Below are 16,396 nucleotides of genomic sequence, written 5' to 3'. Positions count from 1 at the left end.
AAGGTCCAATTTCTGTGATCTGTACTGGCTAAGGTTTTGGCTGCCCCGTACCAGACTTGTTTGCATGCATTTGGCAACCAAATCCACCAAATCATTTGAATCAGGTACACAAAAATGAAATCATGCACACCCCTACTATCTGACACTTCACATAGGGATATATTCCAGCACTACCTGTAGTTCCAGATAATAGAAATGTTACAAGCAAAACCATCTTTAAGAGCCTAACTCACATCAGTTTATAAATGTTTGATGCAGAGGAATATTTTTACTGGGTTACAAAAGGGGACGGGGTCAATCTGGTCTCTCTAGGGAGGGAATTCCAAAGTCTAGGAGCAGCGATGAAGAAGCCCTTCCTTCAAGATTTATTGCTAAGTACTACAGCTAGGTTTTTATTTTTATTAAAATTTGTCTATCCATGTAGGAACCTCTCTGTCTATTACAGTACAAAGAGAATCAGTATAGTATAGTCTAGGCCCTCGGTGGCACAGCGGGTTAAACTGCTGAGCTGCTGATCTTGCTGGCCGAAAGGTTGGAGGTTCAAATCCGGGGGGGGGGTGTGAGCTCCCACTGTTAGCCCCAGCTTCTGCCAACCTAGCAGTTCGAAAACATGAAAATGTGAGTAGATCAATATGTATTGCTCCGGTGGGAAGGTAATGGCGCTACATGCAGTCATGCCAGCCACATGACCTTGGAGGTGTCTATGGACAACGGCAACTATTTGGCTTAGAAATGGAGGTGAGCACCAAGCTCCAGAGTCGGACACAACGAAACATAATGCTGGAGAAAACCTGTACCTAGCTATAGTTTAGTGAGCAAATCACATATACCGTAATATCATCAATACACCATGTACTGTGGCTGATACAGCCATGTCCTTTATGGGGCTTTGGTTTTATAATTTATGTGGACTGGCCCTTTATTTATCTTTTGTTAAGTTTATAAAGTTTGTAAGTTTCAATGTACCCTTTAGGAAATGCTGGCAAATGCCAGTGCTGCTGACCCAAGCAGTATGCATCCAAGGGAAAACGATGCTGGTATTAATTAATCTCCTGTGATAAATTGTCAAAAATTAATAGTGTGTAGTAACTGATATATTATAAACCTCAGCCTTGTTTTTCATAGTGCTGAAGAATGAATGTACTCTGGAAGGCTGAGATCTAACAATATCATTATGGATCCGAAGAGTAAAAAAAAAACCAAAAAAAAAACATGTAGTAGAATGGGCATTTGTGTCCTGTTATCTTTCTCTGTTTAAAAGTACATAGTGGGAATATCAGTCTCTATAAAATGAAATAAGTAATAATGCAAGAATGAGTATTTGGTGTTAGTCTGGAAAAGGGGTTCAGCCATGGAGCCCTTTGTGAAGCAAAATTTTCTCATGGAGCCCCAGTAAATATTTATATATTATATTCTATATGATATATATATACGAGGAATGGACAAACTTTTTGACCAACATAAACTTGATAGTATTTCAGTGGAAGACCCCAGGTGCCATCCAGTCCAACCACATTCTCCCATGCAGAAAAAGCACAAAGCACTTCCAACAGATGGCCACTCCATCTTTGTAGTAGTAGTAGTAGTAGTAGTAGTAGTAGTAGTAGTAATAATAGAAACCCCAGGGGCAATCCAGTCCAACCCCATTCTGCCATGCAGGAAAAGCACAATCAAAGCACTCTCAACAGCTACCCAGCCAGAATGGATTCTTGCCGCTCGAGTGATGCTTTCCTCATGTGATGGGGAAAGCATGGCTGAGAAGGGTGACAGATTCACCCCACTGCCCAGAAGCCAGGCAAACTGGGACACTTCACTTGGCCTTTGTGATGAGGTCCTTAAAAGTATTTCACATCTTATTCTTTTTAAATAGCTTATAAGAACAATAAGTAGCCATGGATGGCATACAAAAAATATCATTGTGTTTCTTCCCCAACTCTTTCAGTGAATAGTGATATGTTTCCATGTGAATCTCAGTGTAGAATATCTACTTATACCTTTACACCCCAGAAAAGTAAATGCATGTTATAAAAATAGGATGCAAATCTGCCTACTATATTACATTGTCCCCTGTGCAAAAACAAAGTGCAAAAATACCCCTTCTTTCTTTTTATTTCTTTACAGAGAACGCTGTTGGGGGGGGGGGGAACTACATTATGTTTCATTTTTTGTGCTAGAGATTTTATATATATATATATATATATATATATATATATATATATATGAAAAAGATGAAAAAATGATAGACTGCTTTCAGGAAGAACCATTTGAAGATGAACATACGATTTTAGAAAATGAAGTGGAAATTACATTCAGAGCACCTAGGAGAAATAAATCACTAGAACAAATGACAAACCAATAGAGTTGCCTCTGGATGAAGACAGAATCTACTCCAATTTTAACTGAAATCTGTCAACAAATAAGGAAAACAAAACAAAAGCCCATAGATTGTACATTTCAATTTTCAAGAAGTGATTGCAGATTACACTAATCACAGAACCATTACATTCATCTCACTTGCAAGTAATGTCATGCTCAAAATCCAGCAATGACCTTTTACTATAAGTGAAGTAAAAAATGCTAACTGTCCAATCTGGATTCAGGAAAAGAAGAGGCACTGGGTATCATGCAGCAAATATATATTGGATAATGGAGTAATCCAAACAATTTCAGAAGAAAATCAGGTTGTGTTTTATAAAGTTTAGTAAAGTCTTTGACTGTGTAAATCATGAAAAACTGTGACTCATTCTGAAAGAAATGTGTGGGCCACAGCATTGATTGTCTTAATGCATTAATTGTACAAGAGGCTATTGTCAAGAAAGAATGCTAATAAACATAATGGTTTCCAATCCAGAATGGTTTGGCAATGGGATCAGGAAAGGATGAACTTTATCATCTGATTTAACTTGTATTCTTGATATATCATATATAAAACAGCACTAAACTCAGAACAAAAGAGAATGTAAACTGAAAGAAGGGACATCAACAATTTAGGATATGTAGATGACAACATACTACTAAAAGAATGTATGGACTGATTACGGAAAAAAGTCAAGGAAAAAGTGCAAAGGCATTTTTACAGTTGAATATAAAGTAAACAAAAATAATGCTACAGATGAATTAAATATCTCTATAATAGATGATGAAGACATTGGACCTTTTCACACATGCCACGGGAATTGTCATGGATTATCACCCCATGCCCTACATGTCTTGACTTACCAGGAAATCCATCCCATGTGGGGAAGTGTCTGCTGCCTGGTTTTCCCAGTTGATCCAAGGCAACACGAGAAGCCTCCCATGTTTCCGCCACTGCCATATGCTCTGCTTTGCTTTCCCTTTCACCACACAAGCCCACCGGAAGTTGCAGTGCATTTTGGGATGGGAGCTAATGGGCTCCATGCCACCGATTACACCCCCGTGTCTGATGAGATCGATTGACGTAGTTCAAGATGTTCTATACTCTGCTTCCGTCATTAGTCAGAATGGAGACTGCAGTCAAGAAATCAGAAGAAGACTAGGACTTGGAAGGACAGTTATAAAGCAACTAGGGAAGATTCTGAAATGTAAAGACTAAATACTAAAGTTTGGATGGTCCATACTATTATATTTCCATTTTCTTTGAATTGTTATAAAAGCTGGTCCGTGAAGAAGTTTGATAGAAAATCAGTTCATTTGAATGGTGGAGATGGAGAAGAATTCTACAAATATCATGGACTTCTAAAAGGACCAGTAAATAACAATTCTAAACTCTTTCTAGAAGTCAAGATGGATAAACAGAGCGTCTTATTTTGGGCATATCACAAGAAACATGACTCACTAGAAAAGACAATAATAATGACTTGGAGGTTTGTCATTCATTGGGTTTCGATAAGTTGAAGTTGACCTGTTGGCAGTAAACCACATGCAATATTAGTATATTTCCCCTTTGCAAACCAAAGCGCAGAAGGTCTGGATGCCTGATTAAATTATGCAACTCACTCTATTCAATGCTTCTCATTTTTTAAAATCCATGCAACCAAACAGCAACTGACAGCAAAATAGTTTTGCATAATTTGCGTAATTGGAACAAAATTTGTTTGTGCTCAGTGCAAAAACTCTCCCAACCTTGTCCTTCTCAATATTGATTTATCACATTTAAGAAGAAATGTTTCTTGGTTACTCATTCCTGGCATATGAGAATGAGGCATGCAATGGTTTACATCATTATTGACATTATAAACTATCCTTATATTCCTGTGCTGCAAATGTCTGCATGAAGCTTTCATGTGTTCAAACAATCTCACTTTTTTCAGCCATTCAGTTCTTGGGAGATGGATGGAATTGTTATTTTATTTCAAAATTTAATTTGGAAAACATTTGATAGCTGCAATGCAATTGTTTTGGTATTTGATGATACCTGAAGCAGACAGTCTATGTTCTTTTTTGTATTAATACATATTTGGATCAAGGCTGAAATGTTTAATTCCAAAAGCTGAGGTCAAGTTTTAACCCAAAATATCATTATAGCATAAAGATCATACACAATACTAGAAAAAATGACCTCTATAATCTTTGCAACAAACACAATTATCTGCTCATTTATTGAAGAAATGTAGACCTTCATAGACATCAGGAAAAAGTATCTGTAAACATACACCATGTTCCCACTGCCCCGTGCTTTCCAACATTTCACAGCAGAAATGCTATGCACCTCGAATGTCTATATTCTCACATTAATGGTCGCTTCCCAAACATCTTGCATCATTTTAAAGTATCTTTCCCATCTGTTCTATGTTGAACACACATGCTCTGCAATAGTCTACAAAATCAAAAAGCCCAAGCAAATATGAATCATCCACTATGTTAACCAACAACTACATACATAGTCCATCAACCATAATAGGGTATTTTAGGAAAGGATTTTAGGAAAAGATTGCTGTCTTCCTATAGAACCATAGAAAGAATATTCAAAATTAGTTTTCCAGGTGTTGGGCAACTCTCCAAAAGATGGATTTACTAGAATTTTTACCATCTGGGATTTATTCTGTGCAAAATTATCACATGGTTTTATTGCACACAGCAAAAAGGGATTTTCTGTGCATAAAATAATATTTACTGTTCAAAAAATAATAGAGAAAAAGAAGTAATGCTGTGTAAAATATGTTTTGAGCTGCAAATAGCATTCAAAGACTGCAACTTTTGTAGATTTTCTCTTTGTAGGAAGAAATCTACTCATCGCCTCATTTGAAAACAAATTCAATGAAAAATTACACCCCTACTCCTGTAAAGAGTTATTAGCAGTTAAAGATGAGCCTTATCATCAAGCTAGCATTTGAAATGTCAGTCTTAGGTTCCCAAAAAAAAAAGGCCCTGGAAAGCAATCCTATACATACTCAGGTAAAGATAAAGGTAAAGGTTTTCCCCTGACATTAAGTCCAGTTGTGTATGACTCTGGGGGTTGGTGCTCACCTCCATTTCTAAGCTGAAGAGCCAGCGTTGTCCGTAGACACCTCCAAGGTCATGTGGCCGGCATACATACTTACTTGGTCCTAATGTGTTCGGTATAGCTTGCTCTCAGACAAATGTGCCCTCAGCTACTACCTTAGTATATTTACTTATATTCATTTATGTATCTGCTTCAGAAATGAGATACACTTATGGCTTCCTCGTAAAGCTGTGGTTTATAAGTACTATCCAATGGGAGAAACATGAAGAATAGAAATTTGCGCTGACATTTTTTTTAAAAAAAATACAAAACACCGAACTAGGAGGTGAACAAAGAAAAAATGATTTCCTGGGCACAATTATGATAAAATATGCACTGTTTTGGCAAATATAACATCATGTCATCTTATGTCTATTTTGTTTAGCCATTTTATTTCACAGAAAAGCACATTGAACATTTTAGGTTGACAGTTATCTTACACTTTTCAATTTTAATCTGCACATTGCTCAGTACTATGTTGGTTATTTTTCTCAAAGCATCCTGGGGATTTTGTGGCCCTCCAGATGCTAATGGTCTGAAAGTTCCAACATTCTGCCCCGCCAGTCCAGCTGGCTAGGGCTTATGGAACATGCAATCCAAGAATATGGGGGGGGGGAGAGGGGAGATATATGGTTCCCACCACTTTTTATGCACAGGCAGTCCTCGAGTTATAAAGATCTGACTATATCACCCCAGCAACATTGGCAAAAATAGATAAATCACAACAAGGTATTTGCTGGAGGTGTAGGAAACAGAAAGGGACATTCATCCACATGTGGTGGACGTGTATGACCATACAGGCATTTTGGGACAAGGTAATTAAAGAGACTAATAAAATGCTACATAATAAGATTTTAAAAAGCCCAGGATTGTGTCTATTAAGTCTACATAGAGAAAACAATAACCAAAAGGACCAAGAAATATACCAATATAGCTTTGCGGCAGCAAGATTGACCATAGCCAAAGACTGGAAAGGGGAAAAAGGTTTAACTAAAAAGGATTGGAGAGAAAGAATGCGGGAATATATGCTAATGGACAAACTTACCAACAATAGGAAGAACAAAAGTAATGAGGACTTTTTAGAAATATGGAAGCTGGCCATAGCATATCTGAATAAGGAGTCAGTAACATAGAGGAGTTCCATTAGGAATTTAGGGTTACTATTAACAAGGATAGATAAATTGGCTTAAAGGCTTCATAGTGCTTCAGGGTTGGAAGTCATGGTGAAGGGTGCACGGGTGTGGGGAAGGGGTGTTATTTTATGTGGGATAGGGGTTTTGGGTGCATGCAGGGTTTGTTGTGTGTAATACGTTGTAAGTTTTTGTTATGTTTGAATGTTAGGGTAAACTCTTATATTTAATTTTTTTTAAAAATGAGTAGAAACCTGGATTGAGAGTGGTGGAGGACATGTGGAAAGAGCAGTTCTATATGTTTTGAGTAACAGATAATAATATGTACTGTGTTAGAATTGGCAGGCTGGTTGACTAATGTAGATATGCATGTACATTTCAAAATGATTGTTATCTGACTATATCTTTGATAATTTGCTGTTTTGTTAAGTAACGTTTCATTAATAAACTGTTTAGCCACAAAAAAAATATCTGACTTATAAATGACTCATAGTTAAGATCGGAGGTGAGTCAACAGGAAGTGAGAGAAATCTACCCCTTGGAAGGGAAATCCACTTCTGGAAGTTATTTTCATAAGGAAAAGGGATCTCCACTGAAACTTTATTACCAATCCTTGTTCCCACAACAAGCCATTTTTTTCAAAGAACAAACCTTAAGAACAAACCTGCAGAACCTATCTTGCTCGTAACTTGGGGACTGCCTGTATTGAAGACTGATCACTTATACTTTGTGAAGAAAGAGGAGATATATCTCTCAACACAGAAGACAGGCTTTGCATAATTTCAAGGCTAGACAAGTTTACTCTTCCTATACTTCTTATGTTTTAAACAAGACTTGAACAGAAAATCCCTTCAAAAAGACAACAAACTGTTCTCAGTTGAGTAGGACACATAATGACCATACTATTTGATGCTAGCACAAAGAATGTGTGCCCCGCTAGGACAAAGAAAAATAACAACAAAACACAACAAATTACAGCTGTAACATGGTCCATGGTATAATATAATTTCTGAATGTATTTTGTAGACAGATTTTAGCAATGAGGGGCTGAGTCCCCTTTTAGCTAAGATAACAATATGAAAAATGTCCTCCCAGTATGTTTCAACCCCCACAGCCCCAATTATGTGGCACATTTAGAAAATGCTGTTAAAAGTTCTCTAGTTCACAATCTAATTGCAGAGAGAATCAATTTTGCCAAGTCTGTGGGGAGAGGAAAGGTTGCCCGATTTTAGATCAAGGGCATGTGTCAAGCTTAAAGCCTGTGGGCTGAATTTGGCCCACCATGCCATTTTATGTGGTCCTCCAGACTAAAACTTGCAGGGGTTGTAATACAGTGACATCTGGATGGCCACAGTTTGTTCTGTTTAGTCAGGAGAGTGGAATTGAACTTAGATACAAGGCTTTTGGACATGATGTCTGACTTTAAAATGTCCTTTAACTTTTCCCCAACCTCAGAGCCATAAGTGCTATTGGGCTGCAATACCCGTTATCCCCAGTCAACATGGCAGATATTAAAAAGTGATGGGAGTTGTCATTCGATAACATCTGGTGACCCAAATTGGATAATAACTAAAGAGCACCAACCACAACAGTTGGCCCTCTGTCTTCATGGATTCTCCATCTATGGATTCAATGGCCTTTTTAAGGCAACCATAAGACACCTTTGCTATAGGATCTTTCTCTAGTTTTGAGTCTGGCACTTCTGATCATGAAGGACATTTTTAGCAAGCCAGAAGTGACTTGCTTTCTGATTGTGGTTGCTTTCTGATTGTGAAAAGCCCTTTACTGGTACTGAAAACAGGTAAATGATAAAATTCTATTTATTTATTTGTTTATTTATTTAATTGATATACCGCTCTTCTCCACCAGGGGGACCCAGAGCAGTCTTACACAATGGCAGAATTAGTAAAACTAAACATAAAACACAGGTAAAAGCCGGGATCCAACTTCTGATTTACCAACCTCTGAAGTGTTTCCTTCCCAGGTCGAGGAGGACAGACATATCTGGCATGAGGTGACTGACTACCTTGAATTAAGGAATTGGTGGGATGGGGGGTATGTGTAGTCTTTGGATCTGAGTAGTTAACCATCTCACAAACCCAGCATTACAACCTATGGAATGAGTCTTCTCTTCTGACTTCCATTCCAGGCTCAAGACTGATCTTTAAAAATGTTGAGATCATGACATTTTTAGAATTCAATGCAAGCTCCATTTTTATCTCCGTTGTATAATTAATTTGTGCTTTATTACAATGGCGATAATTCCCTTGTGGCAATTGTGGGGTTTTAGCTTATAATGACAATAAAATATACAACATGTAAGATGAAGTTTAGGGAAAGGAAGGAGAAGCAAAGAATAAATATTTAATCACTTTAGCTTCCCAAGCACTGTTTGGTTTAGAAAAGGGACAATGTTAAACCCATTTCCTGGTTTATCCTTAGCACATTTTCTGTGAAGTAATTGCATGTTTAATCTTTAGTTCCTCTCCCCCGTGATTCAGTAGATACCGTTTCAATCAATACATATAATATGTGTAAGGTAGGAAATGAAAGACCTGCCAGATTGTCTTTGGCAACCCTACAAGATGGACTATGTGTCCTTTTACTTCATCTCTTACTCAAAGCCAGTAGGTGGGGCTGAAGAGTCACTGAAAACTCATCCTAGTCCCATTTCTCACCTTTTAAAATCCCTTTGGGATGGGGCAACTAATAATATAATTATTTCTCCCCCACCCTCCCACCTTTTAGAACTTCAGTCACAACAGCATTCTTCCTCGCAAGTAGGATAGAAAGAGTTCACCAAAACCAATCAATGTTCAGTCAATGGGAACATGGCAAGCTACTATAGGCTTATAAAATACATTTTTGATAACATGGAGGGAAATCTAGATCTGAAAGAAGGATTTTAACACACACAGCATACATTTTAGTTAATGTAGAAGATACATTTTTGTTTGTGTGTGTTTTATTGAGTTTACACAATGGGTTTAACACAGTTCCATGCATCTGGCATCACAGCTGTTTTTCTCGGTTCCATTCTGATCCATGATAGTTAGATCCTATTTTACATTTTTTTCCTCTCATGCAAATTATATTACTCTCTCACCTACAGAAAGACTGATTGTTTTTGTTTTCTTCATGGCTAACAACCTTTTGGTTAGATATGCTTGCATAGCCTTCATTTACCCCAGCATAGGTACAGTGGCGGGGGGGGGGGGGATTGTGGAAGTAGGTTCCCAGCATCTCCTTGTGCATTGCCTGTTGCCCTTGATGTACGTCATCAGTCAGGTGTCACTGCCATAGTTCCATCCTCCTCACCAACCATTGATAGCCTGTGGAGATGTGCCCAGAGGTGCTTTCGGCTTCCCTAGAGCAGTGCTTCTTAAACCATGGGTCCCAGCCCCAAATGTGGTCCCGTTAGTGCAATATTTAGGTTATCAGAAATTCGGCAAAAGTAGAATGTGTTAAACATTTACACAAACTTGTTACCAACAGCACACAGTGTTTACAGTGAACTCTGCAGAAAATGTTTCAGCTGTACTTCATAAAAAGGAAAATCAGCCTGTTTAGCAAGCTAATTTATTATCAGTAAATGTTTTTACACCAATTTTTTACACCTGTATACCTAGAGCCATGCACACATTTCTCAGGTGGAAATGGATCATGATTGGAACATGTTTTAGAAGTCCTGCCCTAGAGCATATGGGGAAGACAGAATGGCTTTGCACTATGAGCAGAAGCTTTAATTTCTTCTCGAGCTACTCAGGGAGATTCTCTGCATTCTTGGCTGCCTTACAGTCAGATTCAGCCACCAATCCTTCCTCTCCTCATTTTGTTTGTGGAATGGAGGAGGCTGACATTCTGCCACTTTCCCTCAGACAGCAATGCATCTTGTTCCAAACATGGAAGAAAAAGAGATAAACAAATTATACACGGTAACTCTAAAGTTATGATATGGAAGAGAATGATGAAATGTGGTTTTGCAGGCTGCTCAAAATAGCATGTAGCTTCTACTCATTTTATCATGTGTGAAAAGAGAAATAGAAGAAGAAATGCCTGGAAAGTAGCTATCATGTTACTTCTATATTTTCCTCAAATCAAAAGGTTTGGAGAACAAAATCTCTTTGGAAAAAAGATTGCAGTAGTCAGTTTTAATTTAAACTTTCTTTTTCATGATGATTCATTGCCTCATCATGATCCTATCCTAATAGCATTACTGAAAGACCAGTATAATTAAGATCACTATCTTAGGATATTTTTCCTGGGAAAATGTACATGAGAAAAGAAATGGAAGCACACAGTCATACGTTTTCTCTCATTTGGATTTGTATCAGTGACAGGAAATTCTATAAAGGATTTATAATTTAAAATAACATGGTTGAATGATATCTGAATAGAGGACTTTTCATATGGGAACTGTTTCTATGTGTGGTGAAAAGTGCTGAGGAAAAATCAGGAAAACTCTTAAATGCATGCATCCTCTTCCAGACCAATAGGCATCTGCTCAGCGTTCAACCCTGGACAATTGTCTGGGGCTTTAGTAATAGATGAATAGGACTGGTTCAAGACATTTTGCTTCTTGAACTGAAGAACAATTACTAACAGAAACTCAATAGTCTGGCAATGAAGCTGTACTTGAACACTGGCAATGGGAGACAAGTTTCTACACCACATCCCGGATCCAGTGTGTATGCACTGAATTCAAGATCAGTCTCCAGATAGGATTGGACTGCATTTGCTCTCCATGGCTGTCAAGGAGTGTCAGCAGTGACACAAGGATAAATCATGCCCTTCCCCATGCTGAACAGCATATGGAAAGGGTGATAATAGTGATGTACATCTGGACAGAGGATGAGGCTGATATGGGCCTGATCCAGCTGTCTAGACAGTCACAAAGTCTCAGGATACACTGGATACACAAGCAAAATCTGGAGCATCCCTTGACTTTGTTTAATTTGGGCAAAAGTGGGATTAAACCCAGAAAAACCGAGATAGTCGCTGGAAGTTGCTGTGTAACACACAGACAGATAATAGTTGAATCACAATGAATTCAAGTTTTCTGTTTAGTGTGGACAGGACCTAAGGGTTCAAGACCACAAACTGGCTTAGGGAAGGGCATGCCTTGAGCGTGTTCCCCCTCCAGACTATAACCTTTAGAATTTCCTATACTACCTGATGTTAAATTCTGGGAATCATTAAATAAAACATTCCCAAACTATGCCTAAGACAGGTTGGAGGAATGCACGTATCTTTCTCTTAACAGAAAGGAACAGATGCTACAACTACATTTCCTACAAAGTCATTTTTTCTTGAGGCAGTTGCTTCACTTTGCATAATGCTAGGGCTGCCTGTGTGGAGAGCAAACATAGAGTGGGGAATCTCTCACATAGCTTTTTTCTTATCTCAGATCATGTTTCCCCCAGGACCATGGTATGCTACTATTGATAGTATAATCAAAAGATTTCTATTTCCAGTGGTCTTTGATTCTGTAGAACTGCCCTAAAAGATTTTACCCTATTATTTTAGCATTTGTTATTCATAACTTTGTCTGGAACTTTTGAAACATGGACCATGATTTAATCAGAGTTTTTGAGGAATAGGAACATTTTCCAGATAGAAGACCAATTCTTCCCTGGAACTAATTCAAAAAGCCCCAGTTATTTGGATTTTTTCCCCTTTCAAATGATACTATATCTCATGGCAAAGAGCACAACCCTGGACACCTATGCACACCGATAGACACCTATATGCATACACCCATAGACACCTCCTATGCCTACACCAATAAACATATCTTATGACCACACTCATAACACCATCTGTGCCTATACTCATAGATGGCTACTATTCCCACACCCATTGATACCTATGCACATATGTACACACTCATAAACACCTATGCACCCAAAGATCTTACAAACCGTAGACACTTATGCAATAGTAAAGTAAGGGGTGTTTCAAAAGCTGTTTAATTGCAAAATGTCCAAACCTGTTGCAACCCTTTCCTCCAGTTCAAAATCGCTTTTCATTTACACCGTGCTTCAGAATCACCAATGGAGACTCCAAATCATATTTCAGTTTTCTTTTTTAACAAGCAGTTTGTCTTTTAATATATTGAACTAATCCTTTATGATATTCTGGAGCCTTTTCTTACTGTGCACGTAAAGCACCTTGAGTCCACTTTAATTAGAAAAAAAAATCTAACCATCTTTAGGTCGATATCATGGGTGTCCCCTGGACAATGAATGTTCTTGTAGATGGCCAATTCTTTTGGGGGCGGGCTGTGGCGCAGCTGGCTAATAACCAGCTGCTATAAATCACTACTGACTGAGAGGTCATGAGTTCGAAGCCCGGGTCGGGTTAAGCCTCCGACCATAAAAAAAAAAATAGCCCCGGCTTGCTGTTGACCTAGCAGCCCTGAAAGACAGTTGCATCTGTCAAGTAGGGAAAATTTAGGGACGCTTTATGCGGGAGGCTAATTTAACTAATCTACAACATCATAAAAAAACTGCTCACGAAGAAAAGAAGAGGAAGAACAGCTACCAATGGACGGTGAAGCAACAGCTCCCCCTGTGGCCGGAATCGTGAAGCTGGAAAGATGTTAAAAAAATGCCTCTGTGTCTGTCTAAAACTGAATGTTGTTTGTCTGTTGGCATTGAATGTTTGCCATATATGTGTTCATTGTAATCCGCCCTGAGTCCCCTTCGGGGTGAGAAGGGCGGAATATAAATACTGTAAATAAATAATAAATAAATAATTACTATGGCTGCATTTTAGAGTTTGTAATTTGCTGATATTGTAAGGCTGCTCAACAACACAAAATGTTCTCAAGTGGAATCATAGCACTATAACTGTGTAGTGTGAATAGGGTTTGCAATAGTGACCTGGAATGTGTTGCATAGGTGCCCTCCTTATAAATATGTACAAATGTATAATCACTGAAAAGGGCTATGGGGTTCCATGAATAAACAGTGTCCTTGTGCCAAAATTATTAGAAGAGAAGGGAAATTAATCTTTCTCCAAATGCTTAAAAATGTTTCAAATGTGAAGGGGAGTTGGGCTAGTTCCACTCTCTTTGAGTCTATTTTAAAATATTAAGTTTGTTTTAAAATAATATTCTTGTCTCTTTACATATTGTGCTGAAGTCTTTTTTTAAAATCTGTTGTACACTGCCTTAGGGACTTTGGTGGGTTGAGAGGTGAGAAATAAATGCCTAATATATATTTTAAAAAATGATGAACAACCACAACTGCCACATCAAATGTTCATCAAAACGGAATTGAAAGCTGTAGGTGGGCCAGCCAATTCCAAATAAAACCCAGGGAATCTTGTCTATTATTAGTTACTTGTCAGTAACATCATTGACATTAATGGGCCTGCTTGTCAGTAACTGATTTTCAGGGTTGTGACCTTTGCAATATAAATGAAGAGATTTCCTTCACTGTGCCCAGAAGTATTGTGAAGGAGGACATTATGGCAGATTGCCTATTTTGTTTACACTTGGGATGCTGCCAGCTATGTTAGTTTTATGACACTGATGAATTTGTAAACTGCATTTAATGGCATATCAACATGTTTCATTTACTCAGTAGCAGCTTTCATCTGTCTTAAGGTTTTGCAATTTATTCTGTTTACTTCCTTTCTTCTTGGTGGCTCATAAGCCATTCAAAACCATTTGGTATGCATTTAAATGAAGTTGACAGAGCTAAAGCTGGAAAGCATGAGAGGTTATTTAGCTTTATGGGATCACTTTGATTTGTTTGTTCACAGTTCACATCCAGTCCAGCTCTCGCATTTTCTTCTGGCATCCCATTGAACTAATGAACATTAGACCTCTAATGCCATCAACAGTAGCAAAATACATAAGGATTGATTGGATCCATTTAGCAACTATTGTTTCATCTTTAGCCTGTTTTCTTTAATTATGTTAGCAAAATTTGTAATTAGTTGGTCCATATGTTTAATGTGTAGACTTGTAATTCTAGGATGTATAATGAGCCCTGACTTTGATCTATCACAGTATAATACTTCTGGAATTCATCCACAAATTGATTTCTAATAATAATGAGGAAGAGGAGGAGGCATATTCAACTAGTCAAACTCTTCTACCTTTGCGCGTGCTCAGGCATTAATTCCATGAATTCAAAGAACTCTTTCCTCAGTTCTTACATTGAAGGAAACACTGATGTAGTAATGAACTGCTGTATTTTTGGCATCTACTCACTGAAGAAACATAGATAAGTTTCCAAAAAAGGTACAATTCTATGAAAAGCAGATTGGTAGCCATTGCTCTAGGTAATTATAAGTTTTCTAATTGGAGATGCAATGTGTTGGCAGAGATTGCCAGTGTTAAGACTAATTATGGGCATGTATCTTGATAAAAAGGATATATTCAATTGAGGTTGTGTTTTTTTATTTAATTTAACAGAGAGTAATGTTAATTTGTATGATAGTTGCATAAACATAGTGGATTACCAAGATAGATATGACAGGGCATGCCTGTTACATCTAACCAGACAAATCAAAGCATTGCTGCTCCAAACCAACTGTAATTAAAATAGATGGCTTCTTATTAGATAAATTTAGAAGATAAAGAGGGTCTCTCATTGTTTCTCTAAAAAATGTATAGAAGGAAATAGGGAAGCCACTTTCAATCTCCTTATGGAAAGTCTCCTTGTGGAGATAAACATGATGATGATGATAATAATAATAATAAATCTAGCTTCTTTCATGTCTCCATGGTATACTTATTCATCTCCATGTGTCAAGAGGCTAAGAGGAGTCCATGGACATATGAAATATGAAAAATAAAAACAAAAGGTAAAAACTCAAGACTTCATGGCTGCCATGACTACCATGGGGCTGTCCCAAATGATATTTGGCCCCACTCATAGAGTAGGCCACATTCTCGACCTTCTTTTCATTACAAAGGGTGGAGAGCGACATTATCTGAGAGTGGAGCAACTATACATAGTCCCTGTGTCATGGTCAGATAATTTCTTGGTCAGGTTTAGACTTACCAGAGCTACCATCCTCCACAGAGGTGGCGGACCCATTAAGATGGTCTAACCCAGGATACTTATGGATCCAGATGAATTCCTGATGTCTCATAGAATCATAGAATCATAGAATAGTAGAGTTGGAAGAGACCACATGGGCCATCTAGTCCAACCCCCTGCTAAGAAGCAGGAAATCGCATTCAAAGCACCCCCGACAGATGGCCATCCAGCCTCTGCTTAAAAGCCTCCAAGGAAGGAGCCTCCACCACGGCCCCAGGGAGAGAGTTCCACTGTCGAACAGCTCTCACAGTGAGGAAGTTCTTCCTGATGTTCAGGTGGAATCTCCTTTCCTGTAGTTTGAAGCCATTGTTCCGTGTCCTAGTCTGCAGGGCAGCAGAAAACAAGCTTGCTCCCTCTTCCCTATGACTTCCCTTCACGTATTTGTACATGGCTATCATGTCTCCTCTCAGCCTTCTCTTCTGCAGGCTAAACATGCCCAGCTCTTTAAGCCGCTCCTCATAGGGCTTGTTCTCCAGACCCTTAATCATTTTAGTCACCCTCCTCTGGACGCTTTCCAGCTTGTCAACATCTCCCTTCAACTGTGGTGCCCAAAATTGGACACAGTATTCCAGGTGTGGTCTGACCAAGGCAGAATAGAGGGGGAGCATGACTTCCCTGGATCTAGACACTATTCCCCTATTGATGCAGGCCAGAATCCCATTGGCTTTTTTAGCAGCCGCATCACATTGTTGGCTCATGTTTAACTTGTTGTCCACGAGGACTCCAAGGTCTTTTTCGCACAC

This window comes from Anolis carolinensis, chromosome 1 (assembly GCF_035594765.1).
Source record: "Anolis carolinensis isolate JA03-04 chromosome 1, rAnoCar3.1.pri, whole genome shotgun sequence".
Taxonomy (NCBI): domain Eukaryota; kingdom Metazoa; phylum Chordata; class Lepidosauria; order Squamata; family Dactyloidae; genus Anolis; species Anolis carolinensis.
This window is presented reverse-complemented; position numbering follows the sequence as displayed.